Source organism: Ambystoma mexicanum, chromosome 2p (assembly GCF_040938575.1).
Source record: "Ambystoma mexicanum isolate Mex_15411 chromosome 2p, UKY_AmexF1_1, whole genome shotgun sequence".
NCBI lineage: Eukaryota > Metazoa > Chordata > Amphibia > Caudata > Ambystomatidae > Ambystoma > Ambystoma mexicanum.
In genome coordinates this window covers 266417629-266427109 of record NC_090923.1, presented here as the reverse complement: position 1 = coordinate 266427109, position 9481 = coordinate 266417629, and positions in this window count along the sequence as shown.

Here is a 9481-nt window from a genome sequence, read left to right as displayed (position 1 = left end):
TATTTTGATTTTACCCATAAAGAAAGTATTAAAGGCATTGGCCTGGCCGATTGATGATTTCTTCTCAGGAAGTATCTTGTTGGAATGCACAAAATTGGCTATCACTCTAAAAATTTCCTCAGAGTGATTAGCCGCTGCTGTAATCTTTTCTGCCAAGAAATCGAATTTTGACTTAAGAATTGCTTTTTTATATCTTGTTAGAGCTGCCTTTAACATATCGGCATATTTAGGCCATTTTGTGGAATGACATCTTCTCTTGAGTCCTTTTTATATTTTCTATAAATCTGCTAAGTGTATCAAGCTTTAGAGACTCTCTTGGGAGTTCTTAATGGGGCATGCTTAGTACAGAAATTGTTCATTATTGAATCCCTCTCCCGAAAAAAGGCATCACATTCAGAAGGAAGTCCCATATGAATAAAGATGGAGATTGACTGAGTCATTGAGAAGGAGAAGGCATCGAAATGCATTAGTCCCATAGTGGTTGTAAAAAAGACCACTGGTTCCATAAGGTTATGCATTGACCTCAGACAAGTCAATAAGAGCATTGTGTCTGAGTGTTAGGGAGAATTCTCAAAAATGTGCTAATTCCCTCTACCTTAGAGACCCCCAGCCACTTTGCTGGATTTTGAAGACTTGATTTGTTCAACTTGGAGACAAAATCCATCAGCATCATCTTTTACATTGTGTCACACAGCACCTTCAGTGCAGTGGCACAGGGAAGTCTTTTCGATTTCCCAAAGGTTTAAATACCTTCTCCGGGATAAACTACTGTTTCCCAGAGCAGTAAAGTGAAATTGACTTTACTTACATTTGTAACTTTCTAGACCTAGCACACACTATTTTACAATAGGGTGCTGGAGGGGTTACCTAGTATCCCTTTTGTCTAGCTTCTCATGTAACATTTTTATGTTACACTTTCCTCACTGAATGGCTGGTGGCAGTGTTTTCGTTTTAACTACCATGGTGTGCATTTAGCGCAGGCTGCATTCACAGCTGCATTAAAGCACCAAAGGGTGCCATTTTTGTCAAAATGGCCCGGTCTTCTTTTTTCACCATTTCTTTGTGGAAAGGTCCTTCTCTAGATTTACTCACCATGCCAAAACAGGTGTTGTCCCATTGTTCGCTTTGCCTTAGGCAGGATTCACAAGTGAAGCCTGCCTCTGGCTCCAGTGTATTGGGGTAGGCAGGAAGTAGGTAGGTGCCCGCAACTCCCTGTGCTTAGTCTCCTAGAAGACCCAGATGCACTCTGGCTGATTGTCCGGAAAGGACAGCCACCCTGCTGGGTGACTGACAGCTAAACTGGAATGAATGGGAGAGAACTGAATAAAAGGAGAGGCTTTTGGCTTGGAAGGCAGAGTCGACCACTGGGCGAAGGAACCGAATAAGAACTTGAAGAGGATGCCTGATGCAACTCCTGGACCGTTGGATTGCCTGTTGAAACCTTGCTTCTGTGCTGAAACTCCAAATTTGTATTGACAGAGAAGCCCCTGCAAGGACGACTACTCCCCTTGAGTTGGTGGGACCAATCAACTCCAAAGTAAGCCACCTTGGCATACTTCTGGGAGCTGGTTGAATTTTCACAGAGTGGCTGCTGGAAACCGTATAGCCAGGGAGAGGAACACCAGATTGTGTGCATTGTTTTTAAGCTGGCCTAGAGCTCCAGGAAGATCATCCATACTCCCAGGAAGCAGGACTGACCGAGCCTGCGTCACCTCAACAGAGAGCTGGACCCCAGAAGCAAGGAAAGCCCATCTCGGCAGCCATGAACCACAGTGTTGCTATTTGCGGTAGACGGGAGGAGCTGAAACACCGAACAACCACTGATTTGAAGATTGACGATTGCGAGCGGTGATCATCCCATTGTAGTGCAGGAGTCCCCAGAAGTCCTCTCTCTTGTCCCCACTACTGAGGCCCAGCAACAGTGAGATCTGCAGAGCTGCTCAGGAACAGAAGTCATCTGCTGCACTTCTTCTTCAATACAAAGGTACTGTAAAAAGTCTGAGAGAACTTACCTCTTGCTGTAGAGTTGCTTGCATCTTCTACTGCTCACAAGTGTAACGACTTTTGGCCCTACATTTGATTCTTCTTTCTTCAAAGACTTCTAAAACATTGTGCAAAGACTTTTTCTACTCACCTACCAGAGGTGCTTCATTGACTTTGGCTTAGCCTATTATACTGAATGACTCTGCTTGGGGGATCCCAAAGTATTTCCCTGCTTAAGCATATTTGTGGTCTCCTGTTTATTCTAATCACCTTTTCCTTTTACCAACTTCTAAGAGTGTTCTAAATGCCAATAGTAAGACATTAATGTCCCCACCACCCTAGCTATTGAAGTCAGCTGAGGGTGTAGGTTGTGTCTGTGGGCCATCCCAAAAGGGTTTTTACTGATTTAGAAACAAAGTGTGTTCAGTATTGGAGTGTATTTGTGCGGATTTATGCTTCACTGACCATGGATAAACAGGTCAGTTCAGTATGTAAATCCGGCCATTTTAAACTTTGGATACTCCGGAAGGTACTTCCTTTCATTCCTACAGCCAATCAGGCCCCAGAAGTTGCAGCCTTGGTCCTAAGTGTACTTGATTATTGTAATTCATTCTATCTAGCCCAGCCTGGCTATCTAACTGGCTGGCTGCAACTACTTCAAAATGTTGCAACCAGATCTATCCTTCGCCCTCCTTTTGGTGCTCACATGGCCCCTCTATTGCGACAACTGCACTGAATCCCCGTCACACACCGGTTCATGTTTAAGTCCATGTGTATAGTGCACAGAGCTTTCTATGGGGCTGGAGCAGAATTTCTGCAAACAAAATTCTCCCGCTACCTACCTACCCGTGCCCTCCCCTCATTAGCTACTCTTCGGGTGGTGGTGCCTCGTTTTAGGCTAGCTCGTAAAGGGGGATGTGCCTTCCCAGCGGCTGCCACCAAGGCATGGAACAACTTACCTCTGCCCCTACGGGAGATCGCTGATCACCTGACCTTTCAGCAGAAACTGAAGACTCTGCTCTTTTAATAACATCAGCCTGGATCTCAATCATCATCTCCTCCTTAGCGCCAACATGCCCTTGGGTGTACGTGCACTCGACAAATGACAGGGTTCCTGATGAGTTTAACGTGACCCTGGCCACATTATATGAGATCAGCAACTGAATCATTCACAGCAATCCTGGGTCTAGCCCCCACTCAACAAGTTTATACCACAAGCACATTAGATCCACGTTATCGAACACCAAGGATACATCTAGGACAGTCACAAAGAGTATTCTACCTACGCCATCAATAACGTGTGACATACAAGTAGTGAATGGTATATCGCTCACAATTGGACCTACTCCCATCTTAAAACCTGTTCTGAACGGACCAAACAGATTGATACCTTCTGCCCAAGTCTTTTACCAAGATATTTGCCATCATTTTAGCTGAGGCCTCTATCAAAGAGATTGGTCGAGAGCTGGTGGGATCATTTTTTATGTCTTTTTTATAGATAGGTACAATTGTAGTTTGATTCCAGGAAGGCCGAAAAGCTTCCTGCTGGACTATTTCCTCAAAAATCCCAACAGGAATCATAACTTTCTATCACTTCTCATTAAACCGTTGGTTATGCCATCCGGTCCACAGGAACATGATTTCTTTAATTTTAGTACGAGAGCTTCAATCTCATCATTGTCAAACCTGTAGGACCAGTGCTTAACATTGCCAGGATGTGTGTTTACAGGGCCCCATTTTGTTTGTGGTGTATGAACTAACCTAGCAGAAACATTTTGTATACAATCCCCCTCTAAAACAGGGGTTGATTGTACTTGGGATTGGTTGTTGTCTTTATTAGTCAAGGAACCTCTGATTTACCTCAATGTAATTGTGAAATCTACAATTGTTGAGCCACATTTTGAATGTCTGTTTAATTTCCTGACTTTCCTTTTTTTCTCTTTCCAGGTCCTTGTTTTATCTCAGCTATCCCTCCTTAGGTCCAAGCAATGCAGTCACTTCATATGATTTATTGTGGGATCATTCTTGTGTTCTTTGTTAGTGACTAATACTTTTTGCTTACAACAATTGTTTGTAAGAGGAATTGTTAACAGCCTACCTAGAAGAGAGTGGAAAGCAACAGAAGAAATATAGGAAGCCTTCCCACTCTCTGTCAGATTAGACCACCATCTCTGTAAATTCAAGTTGACCTTCTCACTATTTTTACACACTTGCACCACCCTGTTTCCTGCTGAATTTGTAATCAGGTTACTTCTCCCCCGTTTGAGCATCTTGTCAGAAATTGGGAAACGCTCAAACACGAAATCCAAATTTGCATGGTCACTTACAGTTGTCTTTGTCACAATAAAAGATTTTATACTTTCTTTGCCTTCTAATTTTTTTCTTTATCATTTCTCTTGTGGGGTTGACTGTACTTGGCTCCATCACCTCTACAGACATTTATGTCTGACTAACAGTAGTTGATGTATCATCCCCATTAAAACAGGAGTCCAGCTCTCCACCCTGTTTGGTATCGATAATGGTGATTATTGGAGCGTCATGAGCTGAATCTGCTACCCCAGAATGCTCCTCCTTGATTCTGTTGTTTATTACATTTAGCAAAGACCTCAACATTTTCCTAGAGCCTCTAGTCTTGGGTTTAACCCAACCTTTTATATTTTATTCGATTTCTGTGCCTTATGTAGATTAGTGCTTCTAAACTCAATATGCCCATATCTTCAACATAATTTGTTGTCTGAATCTCTGTCTCTATTCTCATACACTGATGTAACAAATCCGAATTTAATTGAGGTTGAGGTTGCCCCATTAACTGTTGTTCTGTGGCATTCAGTCTCAGATATGAGGTGCAGTGTTCATTTGTAATCAAATGCCTTTAATTTTCTCAATATTGTAGTTTTCTCTTACTTCTAACACAACTGTGTCATAAAGGTGTCTAAATGATTGTATGATTATTTTTAAGGCTGCTAACGGGCTACTTGAACTGGTTGTGACATCATGTAATGACTCTGATTCTCTTTGAAAAGGTAGTCCCGATCGATCTCCAACACTTGACACCTCATAAGAGTTGTCACCTTGATTTGCATCAGTAGGTGCATCTCCTCCCTCTGGTGTAATAAAGAGTTTTGGGGAACACTAAGGGCCTCATTTCGAGTCTGGCGGTCCGGAAACCAGGGTGGCGGTAAGCTCACTGGCACCCTTGTTTCCAGAACACCACACTACGAGTATGCCTGCACGGGCCCTTGTACCAGGGAGGGTCAGACAAGCTGGGAGCAATGGCCCCTGCAGACAGACTCTTCACAGAAGCACCCGCACCGTTAGCAACAGTCCCAGTGCTTCTGAATCTATTGGACTACACGGGAATGGGGACTTACCGAATCTCCCGCCTGACTTCCCGTTCCGCCATGACTTGTAATTTCCCGGTGGCATCGGGAAGTCAGGCGGCGGATTCAGTGTTGTAAGCGACTTCAATTCAACACTACAGCTAAGTCAATGCCTAGTCTGGGATGCTGATGGAAGCCCTTATTGATGTCTTTTTATGTCCAGTTCATTTACTCTGGATGACAACCCTTATATAACACCCCTCTCTCAGAATCCCCCCGACCCCGCTGAGCCAAGAAGTAGGTTTGTTTTGCAAATTTAAAAGGTTTATTTGAAAATTAAACAATATATATCTATCACACTTTTATAGTAAATTAATATTTGATAGCACACTTGTGAGGATGATAGTGATCAACAATGGATAATGTTACAGTGGTACACTCTTTTTGATGGCTTAGAAGTGATATAGAGAGGATGAAGTAGCTGAGAATGCTTTTATGGCTTCAAGGACAAAGCAATGATGAATGAAAATGCCGTACAGAAAATAAACTTGATATGACTTCAACAAAAGGCAATGTAATCACTTTTCTTTGACAATTCACCCCCCCTTTATGCAAGGTAAAGAGATGGGAGGAAAGCACACAGATCTCAGGAATGCAATCAAATATAATTCAGTTCACCCCTAGCAAGCTTAGATGAAAACAGGTAGGCGTTTGAAACACAGGCAATCTACTTTGATGTGGTTGCAATTAAGTGAAAAATATGCTAAAATTGCTTTTAATTCCCTATAGGAGGTTCAGGGTGAGTGAGAGATACTTAAATTAAGTCAGGATCACTTTACCAATGCTCTATGAATGATTGTCAGGTTGCACACGAATTTCAGCAAGCAAAGCAAGGACAAATATTTTTACACGTGGCTGAAATTAAGCAAAATGTCAAATCGCGGCAAATTTAGTCACATGCATCTAGCGTAATTACGGAGGCACTATAAGGAGTAGGAAGTCGGTTCTAGGCTCTTTGGAAAGCTTAGAATCTTAGCTCGCTCCTAGCGCAAACGGTTCTGGAGATACGGCCTATTTAGTAAAGGTAGTTTTTCGGATTTGAAATTTTAAAGCTCAGAATGACAGATAACAGTTTTAAAAATGACAGAATTACACGCTTCTAGGAGGCAGTTCTAATAGGCTAAAATAGTTTGGATTCGATTATTTTAAACTAAGAGATTGGTTTTGGCACAGTGCTAGCTGGGTACTCACACTAGATTTTGGACAGGAATGCGACTTCGTCACCGATCGGCTCAGGATTGGCTGGACTTCTGCTAGCAGTTCTTCACAGCGATCAGGTCTCTGGTTCTCTCTGGTTCTCTCTGGTTCCGGATACGGCACTGCTTTCTGAATACTGCTACAGGTTCTTGCAAAAGTTCTTGGCTGTTGAATAGTTTGGCTGGTTTTGAGGCCTGCTGAAGAGGATTCAGCTTGTGGATTCAGGCCTCTCTGCTACAAATTCTGGAGTTAATTTCTGGTCTCTGGAGATTGGTGGATTTGAAGTCTGGATCTCTGGATGTGAAGTCTGAAGTCTCCCGGCAAAGCGTCCCGCAAGAAAGTGGAAAGTGAATGTCTCTACGTGGGTTTCAATGTTCCTTTTATGTGTTTTGAAAATGGGTGTGTGCCTGGGCCTAGCTAAGCCTGCCCCTCTCACTTATCATTGGCCAAGCTTTCCTCTCTCCCTTGATTGGGGGAAAGAAATGGAGTGTCAGAGTGATGCTGTAGGTTTTATGGTCAGAGGAACCTCCCCTTGTCAAATTGCACACAATCTATTTCTGACCCACATACATATTTATCTATGTACCATTTTTCTAATATTATAGGTCCAGTTAACATATTTTCTGTAGCACCAAACCATCCGATCCCTGTCTTTGTACGATGTCGTGTCCACTTATGACAGAATTCTCCCCTTTTCATCCAGATAACGACCACTAAACCTTTCCAGATTTTACACAAATGTGCACCAGGGATATGGGTTTCAGATGATAAAGTGTCAGATTTTTAACATGCATACATTTGGAGTAACAACCTTTTTTCCGCTACTATCCCCAAGAACATCCCACAGGGTCCTAACACCTCTTAAAATGTGCACAGAAAAATCACAAAAATGATGATGTTATTTATATAATTTTGACAAGTCCGCACTGTGAATTATCCATCTTTTTAAAATCATGCTCTGGCCCCAAAGGGGTGTGGTTTTCCAAAGCACATGGTGGAATTTCTGGTTTATCCACTTCCCCCAAGGTCAGCTGGCTCTCACAGGCACTGCCCCTCCCAGTTTCTCCCAAGAGGAAGCCATTTTACGACCCCCCCAATATAACATTTGCCTGAGTCCAGGACAGAGCTTTGTTAATCTTCCTGCAGTCTGCAGGTACCACTTCCCTAATTCAAACAGAGAGGTGTCACCTCCTTTTGGTGGGTGCAGCAGGATGCAGCCAGGCCTGGGAAGAGTTGTTGAGCCAGTTCAACTCCTGTCGGTGGTAGTTGTCAGGCAGAATTCAGCTAAATGTCACTTTAGTTCCCAGTTTTCTACATTCAAATCCAACTTACAATTTTTGCACATGCAGCTAGAATGCTGATTCTAATTTCAAAACTTTGACATTTAAACAATTGCAACCTATGTGACACTCACAAGTAGGTCACTCATTTATTCTAAACATTTCGATTTTAGTGGCTTTAAACCCAAATTCACTTAAGCTGCTGACATCCCCAGCTATTTTTTATATATACATTAAATAATTACTTCCTTCAAGTCATTTGAGAATATAGTTTTACATTGTATCCACCTCTTAGCAAGTCTTTCCTTGGCCTGGTTTGTGTTCATTTATTCAGTTTTACACAAAAGTCTGGTGGTTTTAAAACGCCGGCTTTCTGATAGTGGTGAGCACCAGCATTGCATCCATTTTTGACAATAAGAAAATGAATTCCCCACAGTTCTGGGTTGCTTTTGGCAATCAGCATTGCCATTCCCAATGGTTTCATGCTACTGTGTGTGTAGCCCAATGGAGGTTTTAGGCAGTGCCCTCCTGTGCTCACAACATAGGCAAAAATGGGTGGCAGCCTATTCTTCATGTTTTCCCTGTGCACTCTCTGGGGAGTTCTGGCCATCATGATGGTTTCAATGGCAGTAATGCACAGTTTTATGGTAGGGCTTGGATGCATGGGTAAAAACATCCCACAGTGTTTTGAGGTCAGCGACAACCCGCTGCTAGCACCAGTGGGTTACCGCCGACCTCGTAATGAGGCCCCAAATCTGGATGAAACGGCATCAATTGCCTGAATTTCATATTCAAGGCTAATGCAGACATCCATAAATGACATACTCGCTTTCCTCTCCACGTCCTATAGCACGGGCCCAGATATGTCAATGTCTTCATTTAAATCAATTCCAGACCCAACAATGTGGGAGTCTGGTCTGGAGTGATTACTTTGATTCATTTGTAGAGCATGACTATAGGATTTTGATGTTCCTTGTGTAAAGAATGTTGTAATAGTGCCATGTTTATCTAGCCAAAAGGTCTTTTTTTTAATTTCCTATTTGGGGTTCACACAGCGACTCTTTTTCCAGTGCTAATTGTTCCATGCAACGTAAATTGTAGCTCTTGTATTTGCCTCGCATTATGTGCACAACTGTCTACTTAGAGACAAGTTCCCGTTGAGCAGTAAATACAGCGTATGAGCCTGGAAGAGTCTCATCTTATAATTATGTTTGTCACCAAGAGGAAAGACTGTGGCCCTCATTACGACCTTGGCGGAGAACCATGGTGCTATTAGCACCATGGTCCATGGCGCTAAGTTGCCAACTCCGCCATGGGGGTTGGCGGATTTACCGCCCCATTCCGACCTTGGCGGGGCGGTAAGTCCCCAATCCCCATTTACCCTTCCCCATTCTTGCCCCATAGGGCATAATGGGAGTAGGGAAGGCGTTAATTACGCCACCGTATATTACGGTGGCGTAATTAACAACAAGGTCCCTTAGCGCCAGGGATTTTAACGCCTGCAAAAAGCAGGCGGTAAAATCACCATGGCGCTACGGGAACTCGTACTCAGGCGGTAAGGGTCGGCGAAGTTTACGCCGGCGTAAACCCCTTACCGCCTGGGTCGTAATGAGGGCCTGTGTGCCTTCTTCACTTCCCTAC